This window comes from Chelonoidis abingdonii, chromosome 8 (genome assembly GCF_003597395.2).
Source record: "Chelonoidis abingdonii isolate Lonesome George chromosome 8, CheloAbing_2.0, whole genome shotgun sequence".
NCBI lineage: Eukaryota > Metazoa > Chordata > Testudines > Testudinidae > Chelonoidis > Chelonoidis abingdonii.
This window is the reverse complement of record NC_133776.1, coordinates 10,548,586-10,570,593: the sequence shown is the minus strand read 5'-3', so window position 1 is coordinate 10,570,593 and position 22,008 is coordinate 10,548,586. Positions and strand designations below refer to the sequence as shown.

At 41.4% G+C, this 22,008-nt stretch overlaps 1 long non-coding RNA gene across 3 annotated transcripts in view; it reads left to right on the top strand.

Annotated features, from left to right (window-relative positions):
- The window catches only part of LOC116826897 (uncharacterized), a 419,533-nt gene that overhangs the window by 362,346 nt on the left and 35,179 nt on the right, over positions 1 to 22,008 (top strand). For all 3 annotated transcript variants that reach the window (XR_004374171.2, XR_004374170.2, XR_004374169.2), the window contains one exon: positions 16,217 to 16,493. This is a non-coding gene — a long non-coding RNA (uncharacterized LOC116826897). The remainder of the gene's footprint in view (positions 1 to 16,216; positions 16,494 to 22,008) is intronic.

Below are 22,008 nucleotides of genomic sequence, written 5' to 3'. Positions count from 1 at the left end.
CACCATTACTGCGTTTTGTTCACTTTTTGCATTCCTCTCCCTTGGTTAACAAAAACAGCCCATTTAGTTCCACTTTTCTTATAGGAATTAGTTTCTATCAATTGCATTTTCAGGTTTGTCATCTTCAAGTACAATAAAATGAAATGATGGATTATGAAATGGCAAGAAAATATGTTTCTGTTTAAATGCTGCTTCTACTGGGTTTTTCTTAAAGACTGAAATATTTTAGTGTTCTTGTTTTATTAAATTTAATATTTGAATCAAATTTGATATGACGCATACCTTCAAAAATCAAGATCTTCTTTTAAAAAATTCAGGTGCTAAAATTCTTTGCTAATATTACACACATTATCCTCCTCTCTCAATAAAATTATCATATATGGTCCCATCACCGTAGCATCTGAACACCTGATTCAAATGTCTAAGTTGTGTGAGCTATTGCACAGCACATAATAGGAGATATGTTTGCCCACATATTCACTATATGCATATCTCCTATTATGTGCTGTGCAATAGCTCACACAACCTTAGACATTTGAATCAGGTGTTCAGATGCTACGGTGATGGGACCATATATGATAATTTTATTGAGAGAGGAGGATAATGTGTGTAATATTAGTCAAAGAACATTAGCACCTGAATTTTTTTAAAAAGAAGATCTGTGATTTTTGAAGGTATGCTGTCATATCAAATTTGATTCAAATATTAAATTTAATAAAACAAGAACACTAAAAATATTTCAGTCTTTAAAAGAAAAACCAGTAGAAGCAGCATTTTAAACAGAAACATATTTTCTTGCCATATTCATAATCCATACATTTCATTATTGTACTTGAAGATGACAACCTGAAAATGCAATTGACTAGAAACTTAATTCCTATAAAGAAAAGTGGAACTAAATGGGCTGTTTTTGTTAACCAAGGGAGAGGAATGCAAAAAGTGAACAAACGCATAAATGGTGAAAAATAAATTAGTATTTTTAAAATCTTTACATTGAAATCAAAGATGATAGTAGTAACATAAGGAAAGAAATGTTTACAATATTAATTTTAACTTGACAAAATCCCTTTAAACATCCATCCGCATGGTCGCTAAAGAGAAGCAAAAGAAACCACAGTGGTAATGATTCATTGGGAGGATGGTAGTGCTCCGCGGATGCTTTTTGGGGAGCCACAAAAACCACAGATGGGGATTTGAACCCAGGCTGGAGAAGGTCCCCGGCATTGAATTTTGTTCTCCAGGGCCCCAGATTGTATGAAATAGGGCCAAGACTGCCCTGTGTTTGTCTGTGTCTGTGTGTAGAGCAACAGAGGAGGAGAGGGAAAGCTGAAGGACAAGAGCCAAGCAATGAGTGCTGAGGAGTCAATAAAAGAGAGATGGGAAACCTGAGGATGTCAGAGGGGTGAAAGACCTGGGAAAAGGGAACAGAGATCTGGGTAACTGGGGAAGAGAGGGAAGGATGCTGAGGATCCAGGGGAGAGAATAAGATTTGGGCTTGTGGGTCCCAAGATCAACCTAGCTCAGGGGTTCTCAATGTGCAGGTCAGGACCCCCAAGTGGGCCTCGACCCCATTTTAATGAGGTCGCCAAGGCTGGTATTAGACTTGTTGGGGCCCAGGGCCAAAGCCCAAAGCCTGAGCCTAGGGTTACCAGATAGCAACTGTGAAAAAACGGGACAGGGTGTGGGTAATAGGTGCCTATATAAGAAAAAGTCCCCAAAAATGGGACATCTAGTCACCCTTCCTGAGCCCCACCACCCAGGGCTAAGGTTACATGCCCCCCACCCAGGGCAGAAGCCCTTGGGCTTCAGCTCCCCCCGCCTTGGTGGCGGAGCTCAGGCATCAGGGCTCAGGCGGGCTCAGTCTTTGGTCCCCCCTCCTGGGGTCATGTAGTAATTTTTGCTGTCAGAAGGGGGTCATGATGCAATGAAGTTTGAGAACTACTGACCTAGCTAGATGGTCCAGAAATTTAAAGCAAGTCCTGAGCGTTGCCTTATATATAAACTCCTACAGCTACATTTACGCTGGGTAAAATAAAGAGACCACTAAAGAGGAACATATGGAAAGAACAACACCCCTGTAAAAACACTCTCAAAAGGTTCACTCTCTCACTTGTCCACTGGTGCTAATTCCTGACTACCTACTTCAGGCCTGGTCTACACTACGCGTTCAAATCGATTTAAAGAGAGTTAAATCGATTTAACGCTGTACCCGTTCACACTACAACGCCCTCTATATTGATATAAAGGGCTCTTTAAATCGATTTCTGTACTCCTCCCCGACGAGAGGAGTAGCGCTAAAATCGATATTGCTACTTCGGAATAGTGTTAGTGTGGACGGAAGTCGATGTTATTGGCCTCCGGGAGGTATCCCACAGTGCAACACTGACCGCTCTGGACAGCAATCAGAACTCTGAGGCACTGGCCAGGTAAACAGGAAAAGCCCCGCGAACTTTTGAATTCCATTTCCGTTTGGCCAGAATCCGTGGACTCTGATCAGCACAGTGACCACACAGCTCTATCAGCACAGTAACAATGCAGTCTCTTGAGAATCAAAAAAAGAAGGCACCACCTGGACCGCACAAGAGGAGCTGGATCTGATCGCTAGATATGGGGTAGAGGATTCATTGCTAACAGAACTCTGTTCAAAAAGACGAAGAATGAAAAAAATTTGGAAAGTAATTAAAGTCTATGACAGGAAAAGCCACAGGAGGGACCTCAGTGCAGTGCAGAACTAAAAGCGAAAGAGTGAGGCAGGCATACCAGAACAGAGAGGTCAACGGAAAGTCTGGAGGAGCTGTCCGAAAAAAACATGCCGCTTCTATGCCTGAGCTGCATGCAAATTTTAGGGGCTGCGCGAACCAGTACCCCACCCCTGGCCCGTGGATTCAGCGGGTCAGGGTGTAATATCAAACCATGATGAGGATTCTGCAGAGGGGAAGATGAGGAGGAAGAGGGAAGAGGAGAAGAGCTTACTGAGAGCACGACAGTACTCCTTTAGCCCCAAAGCCAAGACTTTTGGTGACCCCAGATATACCGTCCCAGCCCTTCCCAAGCACAAGCCCAGACAAAGTGAAGCATGGAAGCAACCTCTGGTGAGTGTACCTTTAAAATATCTATGAATCGCTTTTCGAAGAGAGTACTCAAAAGCTTTGCAGAACATTTTTGGGCAAGGGCAGCCCTATTGGTCCCCTATTGTTATGACACTTTTCACGCCATGCTGTAGCAAGTAATTCATAATCATGCTTCACAAAGCACAGCGCGTATGGCCCAGGTGACCGCTGGCATCCAGAACATACGTTCTGCCATCCTCGGGATATATCTCTCTTCTTGTAACCTGAGTTGCGAATCATTCGTGTATCTTGGAATAGGGGGACACGTAGGGCGCACTTTTCTACTGGCAGCGCGCTAAGTCCTTCCTTCGCTCGTAGCAATAGGCGTGGTCGTGGTGGAGGGAGCAGGAATGATAGCGCTGTGAGTTCTCAGCTTTGGCGAGCAGGAATCTTCCAGGGTACCAGCCACAATTCATTACCATGATCCTTACATGATAGCAGCCATGCTGGTGGCGGAGCAGGGGAAAAGAGGGGGTTTGGGTTTGCTGGTTCCTTCTTAACAGGAACAAGGCATCATAATTCCACTGTGTATATGAACCTGGAGAAAGTCAAACAGAAAGCCTTACCATGGCCCATGGAAGCTTAATTTGGGATTGCCTGCGACCTCGTCTGTTGAATCTGCAACACCAGAGCCACAGGCACTCAATATTAAACGATGCAAAATGCGACCTTTGTAGTGAAATCACGTGTGCTATGGAAGGGTGGCATAGTGTTATTCACTGTGAAACGTACAAGCATTGTTCTGTAAAAGTATCTTGTTACATATTTTCTCCCTGTTTTCCCTCCCCATGCAACGCCAGGTGTCCGGCCTCCCTACGCCAATCCCAAAGTCTTAGGCTCAGTAAGGCGGAGAGGAAGGAACACGAATGAAATGTCTTCCAGAAAATCATGGAATAACAAGCATGACAGACGCTCATCAGAAATGAGTGCGAAGGGATGTGCGTAGCAAAGTACAGGAAAGATGCGGAGTGAACGGGAGAGTAGGAGAGACGCTCGAATGAGAGGGTAGCAGGGAAGATATCACTCCGGTGCGAATCTACGCTGCGCTGCGCTGCGTTGCTCAATGATATCCTCCAACGCGTGGTGATCTTCGGAAGAGCAGCGGCTTTACAGAGTTGCCGCTGCAAGCCCATGTTCAACACCCCAAAGGCTCCACGTTCCATATCTCCCTCACCCAGACGTGTAAGAACGCGTGAGGGAAGGCTTTCTGCACACCACTCCACCCCTTGACAGTTCCAAGCAAAACTGTCATTAGTTGGAAATGAGCTTAATTGGCCTTTTCCTTCCCCCTATCCCTCTCCCAAAGCACAGCAGCAGGATACCTTGATAATTCTCTGCTCTTTTTATAATTACTTTTTATAAAGAATACATCCAAAAGGGGGGTGGGTGTTGCTTACAGGGAATGACCTTTAGAAAGGAAAAACCGATGATTTTAAACGATACTGACTGTTATTTCCTTCAGCAAGCTGTAGGAAAGGGGCAAGGATGGGTTGCTTACAGGAATGAGTCAATCAAGGGCGAGGGTTCATCAAGGGGAAAACCAAAGCACCGCAGTCACACCGTACCCTGGCCCAGATTGAAACTTGTTCAAGGCTTCTCTTGATGTGCACCGCCTCCTGGTGTGCTCTTCTAATCGCCCTGGTCTCTGCTTGCTCGTCGTCAGGCAGGTGATTTGCACTCGCCTCCCACCCTGCCAGAAAGGTGCTCCCCTTACTCTCACAGAGATTGTGAACACACAGCAAGCAGCAATAACAAACGGGACATGGTTTGGCTGAGTTCTGAGCGAGTAATAATGTGCACACTTCCCCTTTTAAACAGACAAAAATGCACATTCTACCACATTTCCGTGCAGCTTGCTCAGCCTTGTAGTAAACAGCTCCTGACCAGTCCAAGCGCCTGTGTATGGCTCATAGCCATGGATCAAGGGTAGGCTGGGTCAACCCAGGATAACGACAGGCATTTCACATCCCCAACAGTTATTTTCTTGGTCTGGAAAGTAGATTGCCTTGCTGCAGCCGGTTGTAAACAGTAGTAGTCTTCTGAAGACGCGAGGTCATGAACCTCTTCTGGCCATCCCACATGGATGGTTGGTGAAACTCCCTGTGATCCATTCAGGTTTGCAGCACCAGTTAAAAGTACCCTTGCCAGTTTACGTACTGGGTGCCCTGGCGCTTGGGCCCAAACAGGGATAGGTTCATCTGATCGCCCCACCCCGCCCAGTTAGGAATCCCATTGCAGCAAACCATCCACTATCACTCGCACGTTCCAGAGTGTCACAACCTTTTGTAGCAGCAGCTTAAGATTGCTTGGCTATTGCATCACGAGCCCCACAGAATTGCCCACTCAAATGATTCCGACTGACCCAGTAGCTGTCTGGCGTTGCAAGCTTCCAGAGGGTTCATTGCCACTCGCCTTCTCCACTTTGAGGGCTGCCTTCATTTAGTCATTATGGCGTTTTAGGCAGGAAAGCATGTCACAAAGTTCAAAGGAAAAGTGCTCTTATGCATGCGAAAGTTTTGCAGCCACGGGGAATCGTCCCACACCTGCAAAACTAGCGGGTCCCAGCAGTCTGTGCTTGGTTCCCGTTGCCCAAAAATCGGCGTTCAATGGGTAGAAAGCTGCCCCATTACCAGCAGTAGCTCCAAAACGCAGGGGCCCCGGGTTGGAGAATTCAGTGTCTGTCCTCATCGCTCTGCGTCCCGCGCTGCCGTAGCTGCCTCCTCCTCTCCTCTGCCTTTGCAGTTCATGGTTCAGCGATAGACAGCATAGAGTGCGCGAGTGTTGACAACATTCACGATAGCATTAACTGATCCTCAGCAGGTCCAGTGCTGTGCTATGGCGTTTGCTAGTTCACCAGGGAAAAAAGGGCGAAATGGTTGTCTGCGCTTTCACAAAGGGAGGGGTGAGGCTTGTACCAAACCACCTGCCGACAATGATTTCTGCCCATTCAGGACTGGGCCCTTCAACCCAGAATTCCAAGGGCGGGAGACTGAGGGAAACTATGGGATAGCTACGAACGGGCTACCAAGTGCACCGCTCCAGAAATCGACGCTAGCCTTGGACCATGGACGCGCACCATCGAATTAACGTGCCTAGTGTGGACGTGCACACTCGACTTTATAATATCAGTTTTAAGAAACCGATTTTAGCTAATTCGATATTATCCCATAGTGTAGACGTGGCCTCAGATACACACACTCTCTTCCTCTCTCTTTTCTAGGTTTCTTTTCCCTTGCTATTTCTTTTCTCATAGATCAATACACACTCTCCCCCTTCCCACCAAAAAATCTCCCTTTGACTTCCTTGCAGAGCCCCTCTCTCAATCTGGACAACATTCCATCTCTTTCAAAGTCCCCCTTTTTAGGAGTAAATTCAAAACGTGAAATCTATGTGACTTCAGAAACTTCCTGCCCAATGCCTTTTCCTTCCTCTTATCGAGGGCTGATGTTTTAGAATGTGCATGGCACAGTGGATCTAGCAATTGCAGGCCTTCTTTTAGATCTAGACTATACTTCAGGAACTAAATAGAGAACATCAGTGGCCACTTTGTGCCATACACTTCATCTTTCTAAAAAGAGATGACAGCACTTCCCAGTCTTGAACATACTAGAAAACATACTGGAATTACAACTTTTAACAAAAGTGTTGTTCTTTTGTTGTGTGAACAAAGGGAGTGTAATGAGTTGGTTAAGATTACGTTGCATGTTTAGATAATTAAATCTGTCTGGAACGTCATTGTTTTATTTTCTGCCACGAGGCTCGTTCTTCACATATAGACTTACAAACTGACATATTCTCCAGAAGTGTTGCTTGACAGCGTTGCCTTATTGTTCCAAGACCAGACTGTGTATTGCCAACTAAAATACTATCTAGTACATTAGTTAAAATTGGACATGTTGGCCAAGATTTTCAAAAGTGACTGATGATTTTGAGTGCTTTGATTTTTGGATGCCCAACTTGAGACACCTGAAAGGGGCCTAATTTTCAAAAACTGCTGGGCACCTGCCCTCTGTAATGCGTCTTAGGTTCAACACCCAAAAACTGAGGCATCCAAAAATCACTAGTCACTTTTGAAAAGCCTTGCCGTGCTGCTTGTGATGAAATATACAATCTTCAGTAATTGGCAGTGGCCCATAAGAATGGCATCTCCATATCTTCTTATTTGAAATTACCAGATGTGATCTTGAAAATATGGCTTTATGGCTTGTTACTTTTTTGAAGGTTTTCTCTTACCATACTCTTTCTCTTCAGTTGTTTCTGGAATGTGTGCTTCAGTTCTGATAGGTATTGCTGATAATTACCTTGCCCAGTTCATCACTGGCCAGGAGGATGGAAGCCCTCTGCATCATTGCAAGGTGATCTTTTTTCTTATTGCAGATGTTGAGAAGAAGAATGACCAATTGACAGTAAAATTGCTTGGTACTGATGATCCTTTGACTTTGTTACCATGGTAAAACATACATTATTTGACAGCTGCTTTTGCCTGGTGAAAACCATAGATGATTAGTGGTTTCCTATCCTTTTCTATTACTGATCTTCTTTGTTTATGACAGATGAGACTCAGATGTTGTGAGAGTGGGAGAGAAAGAGCATTTAAACTTGTTCTTTAGGTCTCACCTAATTCTTTTTTGTTACCCTAAGGCCCTTATTTATTGCAAAGAATTTTTCTGAATTTCCGCTCTTCCAAGTGATCAGATCTGTCATTCAGTCTTAAAGGGAAAAATATATATCCTTCTCTAGTTTATTACTTTATTTTTGCAAAAGGCTATAATGCTAATTTTACTTATTCAAAAAATTAAAATAGCAGTTTATATGAGGTGTTGATAATTACCTATATTACTGTACTGCTGTGACAGATGTTGGCAAAAAGGAACAGAAAATGGCTACAGCTGTGCACTCCATGACATCCAGTGTATACTCAGACAGAAGGCTAACAGATGTTCTGAACTGTCACTTTGCTTAAATGTTTTTAAAGTCTAAGGACCTGCTTTATAATTCACTAGGGCCTGGTTTGGTCTCACAGAGGTCCTCAGAATTCCCATCTGTGACAATTAATGTTGAAGACTTTCATAAATCAACCCCTGTTTTTACTTGTCTTCTGCAAATAGGCATTGTTTATCTATGTAGTACCAAGCACACACACCCTTTTTTTCATTATCTAGTTGTAAAATTCTACAACTTATGTATAACATTTCAGAAAGAGAGAGAACAGGATTACAGGAATGTACCCAGAGTCGCACAATCTATATGTTATTGATCTAGTTTTGACTGACTGTCTGGTTATGCTTTGGCTAAAATATACTCCATTCTCTTTCCTGAACGTTGGGGTTATTTCCAAGATGGGTGTAAAATGCTGACAATTTCGAACCACTTCTTTATTTATCCAAAAGAAAATACATATCTTTGTTGTTTGAAAATACAGCATTTTAATAAGTGTGCTCAAAATGTCTCCTAAACAATATTCTTATTAAAAACCGGTTAATCAGCTGCAGAATTTTATAAAATAAAATACCATCTTAACACACATTAACTTATGTTCTTTAATTACTCAATGAGATGTAAAAGGTGTTTGTAAGTGTATATATAATATATAAAATATACTATTTTAAATAGCCTGCAGTTTTTAAGCCCCATCCAAGTTTTCCAACATACCTTTAGATAGGTTAAAAAAATACATTCTTGTGTAAAGCAACTTAATACTTTATTGGTAGTTGCTAATAATTTTTAAAAGCTGGCTTCCTGTAGTACAGTACTTTAATAGTTTAAACATTATGTTAACATAATCAGTGTTTGGCCTCTCCTGTTCCTCAATTCTGTATAGAAATATAACTCCAAATTGTACATCTTTCTGGGTTTGTTTCTAAATTACTCCCCACACTTAATTACCAGGATGAGAGGGATGCCTTATTCCTCTTTGTTATAGGCTAAGCTCTCAGTAATCCCAAACAAAAGAGCCAGTTCTGGAAGATATAGGATTTGCTAGCAGGATTATGGTCTCATAGATAATGATGTGCAGTCAGCAGAAGCGAAGCTTTATTTTAATTCAAATAAGCTAGTAAACAAACCACTGACAAGTCTGCTGGTGAGAGTAACTGGCTTCTGTTGCCACTTTGGCAGCTAAATTATAGAAAATCTATTATACCCTGTTCACCATATGTTTAATTTAATACAGATACAAATTAAACTATCCACAGTGCCTATTAAAATAACAATACATATTTATTTAATATATGAATGTTTTAAAATACATTCCTCTAACCTTTAGAAGGGCAATGCTGATTTGAGTGATTTGAGCAAAACATGTGATATAATAGTCCAACAGATTTTTTTTTAAATTAACTTTTTGGAAAATCAGACTATAAATAGTAGAGTTTTGTAATAAGTAATGAGGTTAATTGGGGTTTTCTGGATTCCAGTCATCTGCTCTTGTATAGCTGCCTCCTCCTAGGTTATTGTGCCTTGCATTTGACAGCAGTGGCTGATGCCTAACCCACGGTATACTTGGTTAATTCAGTGTCAGCTATGATCCCCTTTGTTTTTACTCATTTACTCATTATAGTAACATAGATTGATCCTGTATTTGAATCTCCTATACATTGTATGCAGCCATGACTTGCTGACCAGACGGTGTGTTTGTGAAATTCAATTGGAAACCTCACCTACCATGCCCTGATTTAGAGAGCCTCCTCATGGTTGCACATTGTTCAGTCTCCATTATCAAATATTCTTTGAAGCAGTTGTAATCTGGATAGCGTGACATATCAGGAACTGGGAAGTTGCTACTGTACAATTAACACTGATGGAGGGTTTCAAACCATTAAGCAGGATTCCCATTTGGTGTCTCACCTGTTTGAAGGAAAGAGGGAGGGAAGCAGTGTACAATATGCTGGACAGGTGCTCAGTCCTCGTTTGCTATTCTTGGCCTTGTAGTGTCTGGATGTAAAACCCAGTCCTTGAAAAACTAAGAATGAAAAGTCTGACTGCAAGCATGAGGAGAGGTTCTCAACAACAGGGCTTGGTGCATGACATTCCAATTGAATTTCACAAGCAGCCAGTTATGGCGCATGTAATGTTTAGGGCAGGGGTAGGCAACCTATGGCACGCGTACTAAAGGCAGCACACAAGCTGATTTTCAGTGGCACTCACACTGCCCGGAACTGGCCACTGTTCTGGGGGGCTCTGCATTTTAATTTCATTTTAAATGAAGCATCTTAAACATTTTTAAAACCTTATTTACTTTACATACGACAATAGTTTAGTTATATATTATAGACTTATAGAAAGAGACCTTCTAAAAATGTTAAAATGTATTACTGGCAAGCAACACCTTAAATTAGAGTGAATAAATGAAGACTCGGCACACGACTTCTGAAAGGTTGCTGACCCCTGGTTTAGGGGATCCATGTAAAAGGTCAATCTACGTTCCTATAATGGGATATTGATGATGGGAGACTATATGAAACCACAGAGATAAACATCTGTGAAAGAATTCTCTCTGCCTTGTGGTTCTCACTTAACTGAGGTGGGTGGACAGATCAAGAAAAGGGCCAAATAGGACCCTACCAATTGAATGCTTTCCACTTCCAACTAAGGTGTGATCCTTCCTTGCAAATTCTAGGGGGAAAGTTTCCTCCTGGCTAATATATAATAATCTACTCCATATATATATGTATATCACATGTGTATGTACTGTATACATATATGATGTGTATATATGTATATATTTCCTATGTATAATACTGTATATCATATGTATCATAATAGATTCTGTTAGTGTATATTGTGTATGTGATATATACAATATATAACGAGTGTTTGCCTATGCACACACGTACACAGCTCTGGAGTCTATTAAGGAGCATCTCTTTAATGCAGACCTTTATAGGAATTCATTCAATATAATTTCACTGACTGCAAAACTTTAGCGGATTATTAGTTTGCAAAACAAGCCCAACCATTCGCAGTGCAATATCTAAAGAAACAAGAATCTGACATCTAAAGAGACTGGTATATAAAGGTATCCCGCACCTGAATGACTTTGCTAAAAGGCTTAAACAATATGTGAGGATTCTGGACCTCTTCGTCTTTCTACCAGGAGAAATTCTGTGCTGTAGTTAAGTGGCTACATTTCTTTAATGGTACATTTGACACTATAGCTAACCATAGCAACTGGTGGCAAGACTTTTTGTAGCGAAGAATGTGTTGTGGTAAGAAAAGAATGAGACTTCTCAGGTATGTCCTAGCAATCAGGGGGAAAACCAAACCCTTAAAAAAAAAACTGCACTTTGCTTTATTTCGGGCAATACTTCTAAAATTGTGCTCTGCGTTTCTACCCGGAGAAAGACTTGTCTGTTCTTCAAACCGACAGCCCCACAAAAGCTGCTTTTGTATATGTTCTTTACCTTTAATTTGTTGGAAATTTTTGCCGCCATATTATAGGACAAAAGGGCGCCCTCGGTATTTCACAAATATTATGTTAACACTATAGGATTGTGGGGGGGCTTTTATGACCTTTCCAAGGATTGTGTCTTTTCACACACGCACACACAAAGCGGTTCTTTGGAAACCTGTGCGCTACTTTCATGAAAAGTGAACTAAGAAGGACTGGAAGTGAGCATTTGGGGCTCATTTTTCCATCTGTGAAAAAAAATGTCTCGCTAAGCACCTCAAGACATTAATTGGAAAGCAGCATTAAGGCACTCGGCTGCAGTCCGTCAAGTTATAGGTTTAGCTTATGCAATTAAAAGTACTTTTAATCTCTCGGTCTCCTGTGAAAGTGAAGGAAATAAATATAATCGTGCTAATGACAGCATTTTGAAAGCCACCCTCCAACACACAACCGAAGGTGGATGTTGTAAAAAAACCATTCTGAAACACAATGTGAACTTCAGCGTGGAAAAAATGCCTAGAAACCGGCCCATTTCTGATACTGAATCTTACTACCGCACACATGTGCGGGTTATAACGACTAATCCTTTGGAGATCCGAGCGTGTAGCCCTTACTCACCTGAGTAATCTTTGCTCGCTGAAGTAGTGAATGAGCTCCTAGCCTGACTATCGACTACTCGGGCATATATAGGCGGCAGGATCTGGCCCTGGATCATGCTTTTCCCTTAGCATTTATCACTGGCATATTTTAAAACGGCTGCCAGTACAGTTAGGTTGGACGTCAAGTATTTATCTTCCCTTCTTTCTGCTCCAGAATGCCTAGAGTCTTAGGTGCCTTGGGTTCTAAGACTAATCATGTTATCTGATCACAAGCTGCTCTTACAGCTCCTAGTCTGGCTGCAAATCTCACCCCCACGTGCTGTCCAAATTATTGTACAATCCCTATAGGAGTGGTGGACCACGTTGTGCTTACAAAGTTGAGGGCGGGCTCGGGAAAGTTGGATTCTTTTGTCTCGCCCTAAAGTTGCACCGTAGTAATTCCGCGGTTTCCCTCCGAGATGTTACGTGAAGTTTTAAAATTAAACTCTGGGGCGTCATTCTGCATCATGCAGATTTGCTTTTGCATGTGGGCTCCTGGAAAACTCTTTAGGATGATCCGCAAATTCGGGAAGGGAGAGAGCCGTCCAGCCTGCCCCAAATTCCCCTGCACTTTTGTGCCCTCCGGCTATTTTGCTGCCCCCTCGGTTGCACATCACGAGTCAAAAAAAAAAAAGCGGCTTTTCACACCGCACTATTAGAAATCTGCATTTGGTTGCACTGTGTAATGCCCAGGATGGCGGAGATCCAATGGGCACCTTGCGATTAAAAGAGAAATCCGCTGGTATTAAACTTCAACCCCTTTGGCACCGACCCACATTTAAAAATAATGACCGATTTGTCCCGTTTAACGTCCAGCTTAATTCCCCGTGGAAAGATGAGCGATGGAACTAGATTTTATAGAACAGTCTTGCCTGTGGATTTGAGTTCGATTAAACTACCGAGAGACTACACAAAAATACATAAATAACCCCGTGATAGCCGTGCAAAAACCCTGCAACTGTGCAGGGAACTAGTTACAGAAACACATTCCTCCATCCTTTAATTTAGAGATCAGTATTTTCACTCCAGGTAAGCCCCCCGTGGTTCTATTCACTCCCTTGGCACATTTGAGCGGTATTGGGCAGACACTCTTCATTCACAGCTATTCAAGCAAGGCAAAGAGCACAAATATGAAACAGATGTTTCGTTTCTTTGGGGCTTGCACGTGTAACATTTTTAAGGCAGCCTTGGGGTGATCTTGTTGTCTTATTTGCGTTCCTGGGTTCGCGGGGTTATTACGAGTTAGTAATCGCGCGCTGTAAAAGCCAAGATTTGGTAAATTCTTTGGTAACGCTGCAGCGGACGGGAAACAAACTTTAGTTCGCAGTGAATGCTTCCCCCGTGTGCCTGAGCCAGAAACCTGAGCTGGGGGGAATGAAAATACATGGAGAGACCTGTTTTCCAGAAGCCAATCCAACCTGTGGTTGTTCTCTTCTCCAGAAAGTATTATATATTGATATACCTCTATCAGTTGCAGCATCCCTGTCCTTACAAACTGATGGTTTCATTTTTGGTTATGTACAAATTGAGATTTAAACCAAATGAGTGCTTAGGGCTAAAGAGATGCTTTCCTATTTCCCGCCTACGTTTCTGGTGATCTCTTTGTCATAATTATTTGGAGTGCTTTTTGAATTCTCCTGTTAACTCCTACCAAGATTTGTACACAGCATCTCACCACGACGTTGAATATCTGAGTCACAGGAGGTTTTGTGTGAATGAATCATGTTTCCTCGATAAGATAATCAGGCTTTCAGAGTCTGAGTCAAAGTTAACCAAAAGGACCTTTGTAGATAGAAAAAAATGCCATCTCTGCCATTAGACTACTTCCTTCACTGGGATGAATAATAAAATAACGGTTCTCAATCACTTCTTGAATTTTACAGATCAGTGAAGTATTTGCACTATTTTCTTAACCTCGTGCACTTTAGAGTTGTTGTGTTCACATTATTTTTTTCTTGTAGTATTAAATGTTATTGCAAAATCACATGCGATTCAGCGAAATACAACCGCTGGTGACCGGATCGAAGCTATGTGTAAATGAACGTATAGGTGTTACGCTGGTCAAAGAAAAGCTATCCCTATGCATTCGCAACGCAGACCCTCTGAGAATCTGTGTAATACATAAATGTGGACGTGTGTCTAAATTTCTATCTAAAACTCTTGAACTGTTGAAGTCACGATTCTATAGTAGTAATCTTTATCAGTATTGGGGAGACAGGCCACGTTTCTCATTAGGTGCGTGTACTGATCAAACTAGTTTTAAACTGCTCCGCTCCGTCTTCCTCTCTTAGTTCTGAGCAAGCTGGTGCTAAGATGTTTACCCCAAGGTCTAAAACGGATTATTGCCAAACAAGCCGCGTGCAGATAGTTTAATTTCCCGTTTTGATGCTTTTCTGTGTTTCCATAATTCCATAGGCAAAGTTTTAATTGGCGTGTCAGTAACAGTTCGCAAATAATCCCTTATTAGCTGAGTTCTAAACCAATAACATTTTAGTTCCGAGAGGGAAAGTGGAGTTTGAAGGCGCAGGTCATTTTCGTCAAAGGGCTCATTTGAGCATCTTTTATTTTGCTGAAAAAGCTAATTAAAGAACGTTTGAAGGTTAAAGTCATTAGTCTGGGCCGTTGTCGTGCTACAAATGAGCCTAGTTTTCTGCAGACACGAAGGGCAGAAGTCACGGAGGTGGATTACTGTCAGTCCGGGCTACAGAGGCACAGAGAGCTGGGGCATTAATTCCTATAGAAAGGTAGACAAACACAGGCACTGACTAACAACTTTCCCGCAGAGACCTATTGTCTAAGCACTTTCTTTTGCTTTGGGGCTTCTTTGCCCTTGATAGAGACCTCAGCCGTAACCCAATCCAAAAATTAGGTGACGAGGCGACTTAAGCATGCAGAATTCTTGACCTAGGAAACAACTTACAAGCAAATAAAAAACTGCCTCCTAGTGTTTCCCTGTAATATCATGGTTAGTGTTGCTAATATATTCATTAGTAAGCAGAAGTTAGCCATTGAAACGAACTCTGGTAGATCCCAGAGCAACCTAGATCCATTTTAACTTTCAGTTTCTCGTGGTTGAGATACACTTCAAGGTTAACTTAAGGCACCGGAGAAAGGGACTAGTTAACTATCCTTAGCTACAGAAACAATTTGAGAGGAGGTAGGAACTTTGATGGTGAATAAGTCATGTTTTAATCAGACTAGTGGGGGATCTGTACAAGGCTTGAATGTGGGAATAGATATATGCCTCCCTATTAACATGATTGAAAATACTTTATTGTAATCCTGATGTCCGTTAGGACCAGTTTATGCCTTTGTATGCGTGGACAGCAGATTGAAAAACAACAGACACACGCACACACACACACACACAGATAGATAAGATTAGATATAGGTTCTCCTTAGCCTGGTTTCTCCGCCACTCATTTGACATGCCTTCCCCTGTGTGCTGCTTTGCCCCACTCTCTCGTAAACTCTAGATGTTTAGCTAGGGATACAACTGCAGATCTCCCCAAATTAAAATAAACAGCTGTTTGGGCTGATTAGTACTCGAGGGGGAAAACCCTGCAGCTGCAACTGAAATAGATCTACTGGTGAAAATGTTAATAATAATAATAATTAATTAATTAATAAAAACATGAAGAGATCAGTTCGACCTTGTGAGGTCTTTATTTTTTCCCCTCCTATATAAAAAAAAAAATCTTTATCAAACCGCTATTCTATGGCTTCAATAAACAGAAACCATTACCTCACGGTAGCTTTTGTTGGCCCTATACAAGCGAGAACAAAATGGTTATTCAGGAGAACGCTTTCGATTTTTATTGTGTGTAGTACGCACAAAGAGCAGTGTTATTGTGTTAAAAAGAACCATCTGTAGGAGAAACAATGGCATCAAATTATCTTTGAATACCCACTGCAAAAATATAAAGCTTTATTATTATTTATTATTCTGCTTCACGGTGGAGGACAGAGAAGTGACTTTTTTTGTTGTTGTGGGTGCATTCTTATAATACACACACACACACACACATCAGCCATTTGGATTTTTTAAACCATAAAAGATTTTTTTTTTCTTGTTCCAGGGACCGCAGTTAAAAGCTAGGGCTAGGATTTGGAGGATGTGTAGGCAAACGGAAGGAGAGCCGGGGGAAGAAAAACCGAAATGGATTCATTCTCTGTCCTGGATGGAGGAGGAGAAGAGAAGAGAAGGGCACGTGAAAGCTTCCTTCAACTGCCTCTGTCCGGTGAAAAGTGATCAACCCCCCGGGACTGAATAGAACTCAAGAGTCCACGCGGACTTTCGCTTTATCCTGCCAATCAAACTGCTTACTAGACAACACCCTGATCTGGCATGGACATGTAAGTAGCTGCAACAGAACTTTGACATTCACGGTTCTTCCCTCCCCCGCTTCCCTGAGACCTTTAAAAATCTGGAAATATACCCCTATTTACCAATCGTGTAACTGGCAAATCTGAGGCTGAACCATTACACGTTGGGAATGGCATGTGGACGCCTGAGTTTTGCTCAAGTGAAATTGTGGATTAGTTTACTGCATCCTGAATGCTAGGCAAAACTAGTTGCCTTGCAAAAGCTTCCCCCCCCCCCCCATATGTGGCGCAAATGGCTCTGTGACCTATTCAGCTCTGAGTAAAGAGAGGTGGTAGTCAGCTTTCCACCTATTGGATGTTTAAAACGATGCTGGCTGATTTGGCGTAACCCCTTTGCGGGATACGGTGAGAGGAAGGCTGGGCTGGAACTTGATCAAAACTGTAGAATGTGCATATACCTGGAAGGAACCGGTTTAGAGATCGGGCTGCTTCATTTGATGCTCTGATCATTTAGTTTCCGGGAAATAGCTGCCGTTTGGGGACACTTACATGGAAGGGGTGTTGTATGTGGTGGAGGGGAATACACGGGGGTGGTGGTGGGGGATATTACCTGAGAATATAGAAGTATAGTATGCTGCAGCGGCTAGCTTCCTTGGCAAACTGCCAGCTGTATCAAGCTAGAACCTGCTCTCTCGCGCCCCCTAATGGTAACTTGAAGATTCGCCTCTACCTGACTCATACCAAGAAGACAGCTGTTTTCCCCCCTTGCTGATTTGCAAAGAGCAAACTGATTATTTTCAGCAGAGTAACGCCTTTACAAAAAGCCTAAGATATCTCCCCATCCCAGGTCCTCCAAAACAGGCGCTCTAAAATAATTCTTGGAAGGCAGGAAAGAAACGGGGATTCTCCGTGAGCAGATCACTGCATGAGGGGTGGCCATTCAGAGGAAGTGATAGAGAAATACATGTAACTACCTGAATCTTATACTGCCTCCTAATACACATACAATTGATTTGGAAAGGGCAGATTTTGACATGTTGGCTAATTATGATACCATTTCGCGGGAAGCTCTTTTTAGGTGCTGCTAGCAAAGTTGTGCGATTTTGATTTTTTTTTTTTTTTAAAGAATTTGATAGATAAAGGTTAATCTTGAGCTGAATGATAGAGCTGTGATTGACAAGAGAAAAGGTGTTGAGGGCAGGTCGAGCTGTCTTATTTACAGCCCACTGCTTGCTATAGAGCCTTTGTTAGGACTGGAAAGCTAATTTAGTGCTGATCAAAAGCACCACAGAGTTAAAGGACTGGTAATGACTGCTAATTTCATTTCAGCCTCATACATCCCCAACTGCTGTAATTAAAGACATGCTATTTAAATACAGGTGAAGAGTTGGGGGGGGGGGGAAGAATAGTGAGCCAGTCACAATTTTATTTGTCTTGGTGCCATAAATAGGTGTAGATTTATTATTTTTAAATGATTTGGTTTTGCCATGGTACCTTGCCTCTTTAGAGTAGATTTGTAGGAATAATATAAAGGAAAGACGGGGGGCGAAGAAGAAGGGGAAAAACCCCAAAACTTATTAACCATGAAATAAGAACCATAATCAAGAGTTATTTGATTTTTTTAAAAATAATTAATCAGATGTAATGGCAATTCAGAAAACATTTGAAACAGTGGGCAGAAGGGAAGGGGAGGCTGCTTGTGTCAGCTTTTAAGTACCTCTAAAGAAAATCGGGTCTTCATATTATTACGTTTTAATTAAATTATTTTACCACTCCATGACTGGGTTTGTTGGCTCTGAAACGATGTAATTTCTCAACTGATATAACAGTTTCTTTCTAGGAAACATCAAAGGATAAAAGCTCTACATTTTCGTAGTTGGTTAAAATTGATACAAAAAAGAATTTAGCCTTTAATCTCTTTTTATCCATGAAGACTAAAGATCTGTACTCGACCCCGCTAAGCTTCCAAGCTGTCCCCCCTTCGTCCGGGGCTGGTGCCGGGCTCAGATGTGAGGCGGCGCTGAGCAGGTTATCTCAGCGCCCCCTATTGGACACGGTGGGAGCTGCGCAGTGCCAGTTATGGGAACAGCAAGCACCTTGTTATCTGGGTTTATATGGCTCTTCCATCCCTTTAAAAAAGAAAAAAACTTTGAAAAAATAAAATACACTGGCCATTAAAATTAGATGATGTGAAAGAGATTTAAGTCAAGGTTAGAGAACTGACCGAAAAAAGTTTTGGATTCTTTTTTTTAAAGGGTACATGGAAAATCATTGAAAATTCAAGGTGAACAAATAATCCAAACCAGAAATCGCTAAAAGGAGTTTGCCTACTCTTTGTGTGTATTTTCTCATAAATATACAGTATTATTATTGATAATAATAATACTAACTGTAAATGAAACAAAAACGTTTCTCTGTGTATTTGTAAACACTCGTTTTAGCACTTCTAGTTCCTGCATGTTGCTTTAACTCAGACAGATTTTGACAACCTGAGTGTCTGTGCAGTTGCAGTAACGCTACATACCCTAATTGATACTCTATATTAGGATACCAGATCATGATTAAAACACAAAGTCATTTCCTAGTATTTTAAACAAATTAATAATTATGTAATGATTTTGATATCCAATAGTTCTAATTATATCATAAAATTCAAAGCTTTAATAGGCATATGCATTTGCTATCTTTTTCATCTCAAGATATTTTAGAAGAGGCCAGTATTGGCAGATATTTTTATTTAGAATTTAACACTCTGTATACAAATCACTCTGTATACATTTGAGGAAGAAGTGCTAATTTAACTGTATCATTTGAGACATGATTTTTCCTTTTGATTTGTCAATTAAAAAATCCTCAATAATTTGAAAAGATTAACCAAAATCTATGGAAAGTGCCACATTATCTCCCAACTTTTTGACTGATGTAGGACTCTGTGTAACTCATTTAACTATTGTATTTTCAAGGAGCAGTAATACCCCGATGCAGGTTTTTTTTGTACTGCATTTTAGAAGAAACACTAATTGAAACCAAATTATTTCTGCGAAATTGTGGTTATTTTGTACTTCCAGTTGGCAGCTTGGAGCAAAGTTATAAGGCAGCAGTTTTAAAATTGAATGAGTCTTGCATTAGTTGGTCTCCCAATAAGCCTTTTCACTTTAGCTATTGTATATGAACAGCATCTCCCCCAAAAAGTGAGTGTTTATTATACTGAATATGCTTTATCCGTTTTTTTCCCCCGGTTTGCTCTCCGCTTGAAAGCCTAGTAAAGCAGTTTTCGTTAGAGTGCCTAAAATAAAGACGTATTTTCTATAAACAATAGCAAAGGCACGGTACAGAGGAATTCTCGTTTTTCCTGCGAACTGTTTTCTTAGCATGCATTGAGTGTGTGTAACTTTGAAATTAACTAAGCAAAGATATAGGCACAGATCTATATAAATCTGTCAAGAGCTATCAAGCTAGCTGTAAACAGAGATATTATATGTCAGTGACCATTATTGCAGGAAATGGGGGAAAAAATCACAGCAGTTTATATCCAAATGTTTAACATCAGGAGGCAGTTTACAAAAATGTTAATAGCTCTCACTGAAAAGTGAATGATTAACTCAATTCTATGAGAAGTGCCGTTACTGTCCCCCTTACAAAGAACTATTGTAAGGGGGTTTATAACTGGGCCATAAACTGCTCCCCCCGCGCCCCCCAGTAAAATTTTGATGTATAAAATCACCACTCAGGAGTGATTGCTTTAACCAAATTTAGTTTTTTAGAGTTTGATTTTTCTATACATAGTCTGTATCAGTTGAGGGACTGAGTCTGCAACGCCTTACTCACGCGAGTAGGTCCATTAAGTTAGGGTTGGGCCCTACATTTGGAAAACGCTTTGGGACTAATGGTGCTATAAATATAATCTCTATTTATTAGTCTCCTCTTGGTGTTATAGATAAAATATTTCTTTTCCTTTGGAGTTAGGAAGGGATCCTGATTTCCACTGTTTCTGAAAACTTAATGTAAGAACACAATCTAAAACCAACTTTCAGTGCCAGTTTCCAAGGGTGTTTTTTCTTACTGTTTCTTGGAACCCTTCTCTCTCAGCCCCCTTCCTGTGGCACGGCAAGAAATTCCCAAGGACCAGACTTTAAAGCTCACTTTCATCCGGCTTTTTCGCATCCTCTCTGTTCTCCTGCATTGCTAGTGCAAAGAGAATATCGGAGCCTCATGTGAGAACCATGCACAGAGCACTCGTCCTTGCCAATGTGGACCATATCTGGGAAGTCTCATCGGTATCACTCAAAGACCTGGGACAGTGTATGTCGCTCCAGATGAAACGCCCTTCACTGTACAGTTCACTGCAAAACCCCCATTAACTTCAGTGGGAGTTAGGGCATCCTTGTAAGTCTGAAAGGCATCTTGACTCAAGGTGCTAAGCTCTTAAAATCGACACATAAGTATTGTGGTTCACCCACTGGGACTTTTGTTTATTTAAATCGGACAGCTCTAGTTACAGAAATCAGAGAAGCTCCATGTCCAGATCATTTTGTTTGGCAAAAATAATTCGGTTGTTACCTCTGTTCATATATATATACCGGTAGTTGTGGCCTCGCTCTGGAACAAGGGCCCTCACTTTTATAGACTTTGTCTTCTTCAAGCAAGGAAGGTAGAGAGGTGAGGGGTTAGACCAAGAGACGGAAAGTGTCTGGACTTCTGGATTCTATCCTCAGCTTGGTGACCTTGTTCAAATTACTTCTCATCTCTCTGGACCCCTCTTTGGAATGCTACTTCATACGGTTCTTAGGCTTAGTTAATATTTTTAAAGCTCTTTGAGATCCTTGAATGGAAGGCACTTTATAAATGGGAAATGTGTCTGTATGCTCTGCAGATTAAATACTCCTTAAATATGAGTTTACATAAAAGACAGCTAGTCTATAATGTGAATTAAAATCCATCGCTAGTCGGTCGCTGGAGAGTTCTGAAATCACAAGGATAACTTGACACAATGAGCTTATGGTGTCAATAAACCCATGCACTAGATGCAGAGATTGTCATTCTAGATCATAACAGTTCTGAAAGAGGCATTATCGTCTGTCCTGTCAATGATCCCCAAATTAAGGACTATGAAGAACGCAGCGAGATAAAAGGCACCGTCTTGGTTGCATTATGGATGATCGTGTCAGTGATCTGTGAATCATTGGAAGGGTTTTTTTTTAACCATGTACTTTTTCAAACCATGCCGCAGGCTCCCAGGGTGCGTTGCGGTGCACTGAGGAGAAAAGCAACCTTGAAATACCTCAGGCTGTGCCTCAGACATTTCCATTGAAATTGTACGAGCTTCTTTGGGAGTCATGATTTCAATGGAAGAACCATAAAAATTCCATCAAAACTGTACTGGGTCCAAAGGACACCTCATTTGATTTTGATCCCATGCCTGGTCCTAATGACACACAGAGTTTAAAAGCATTTTCCATAAAACTGGGGAAAGAGTAGAAAATACAATAAATCGCAAACCCAAATTTAAGCAACGGACAATATATTTGGACTGGATACATCCATG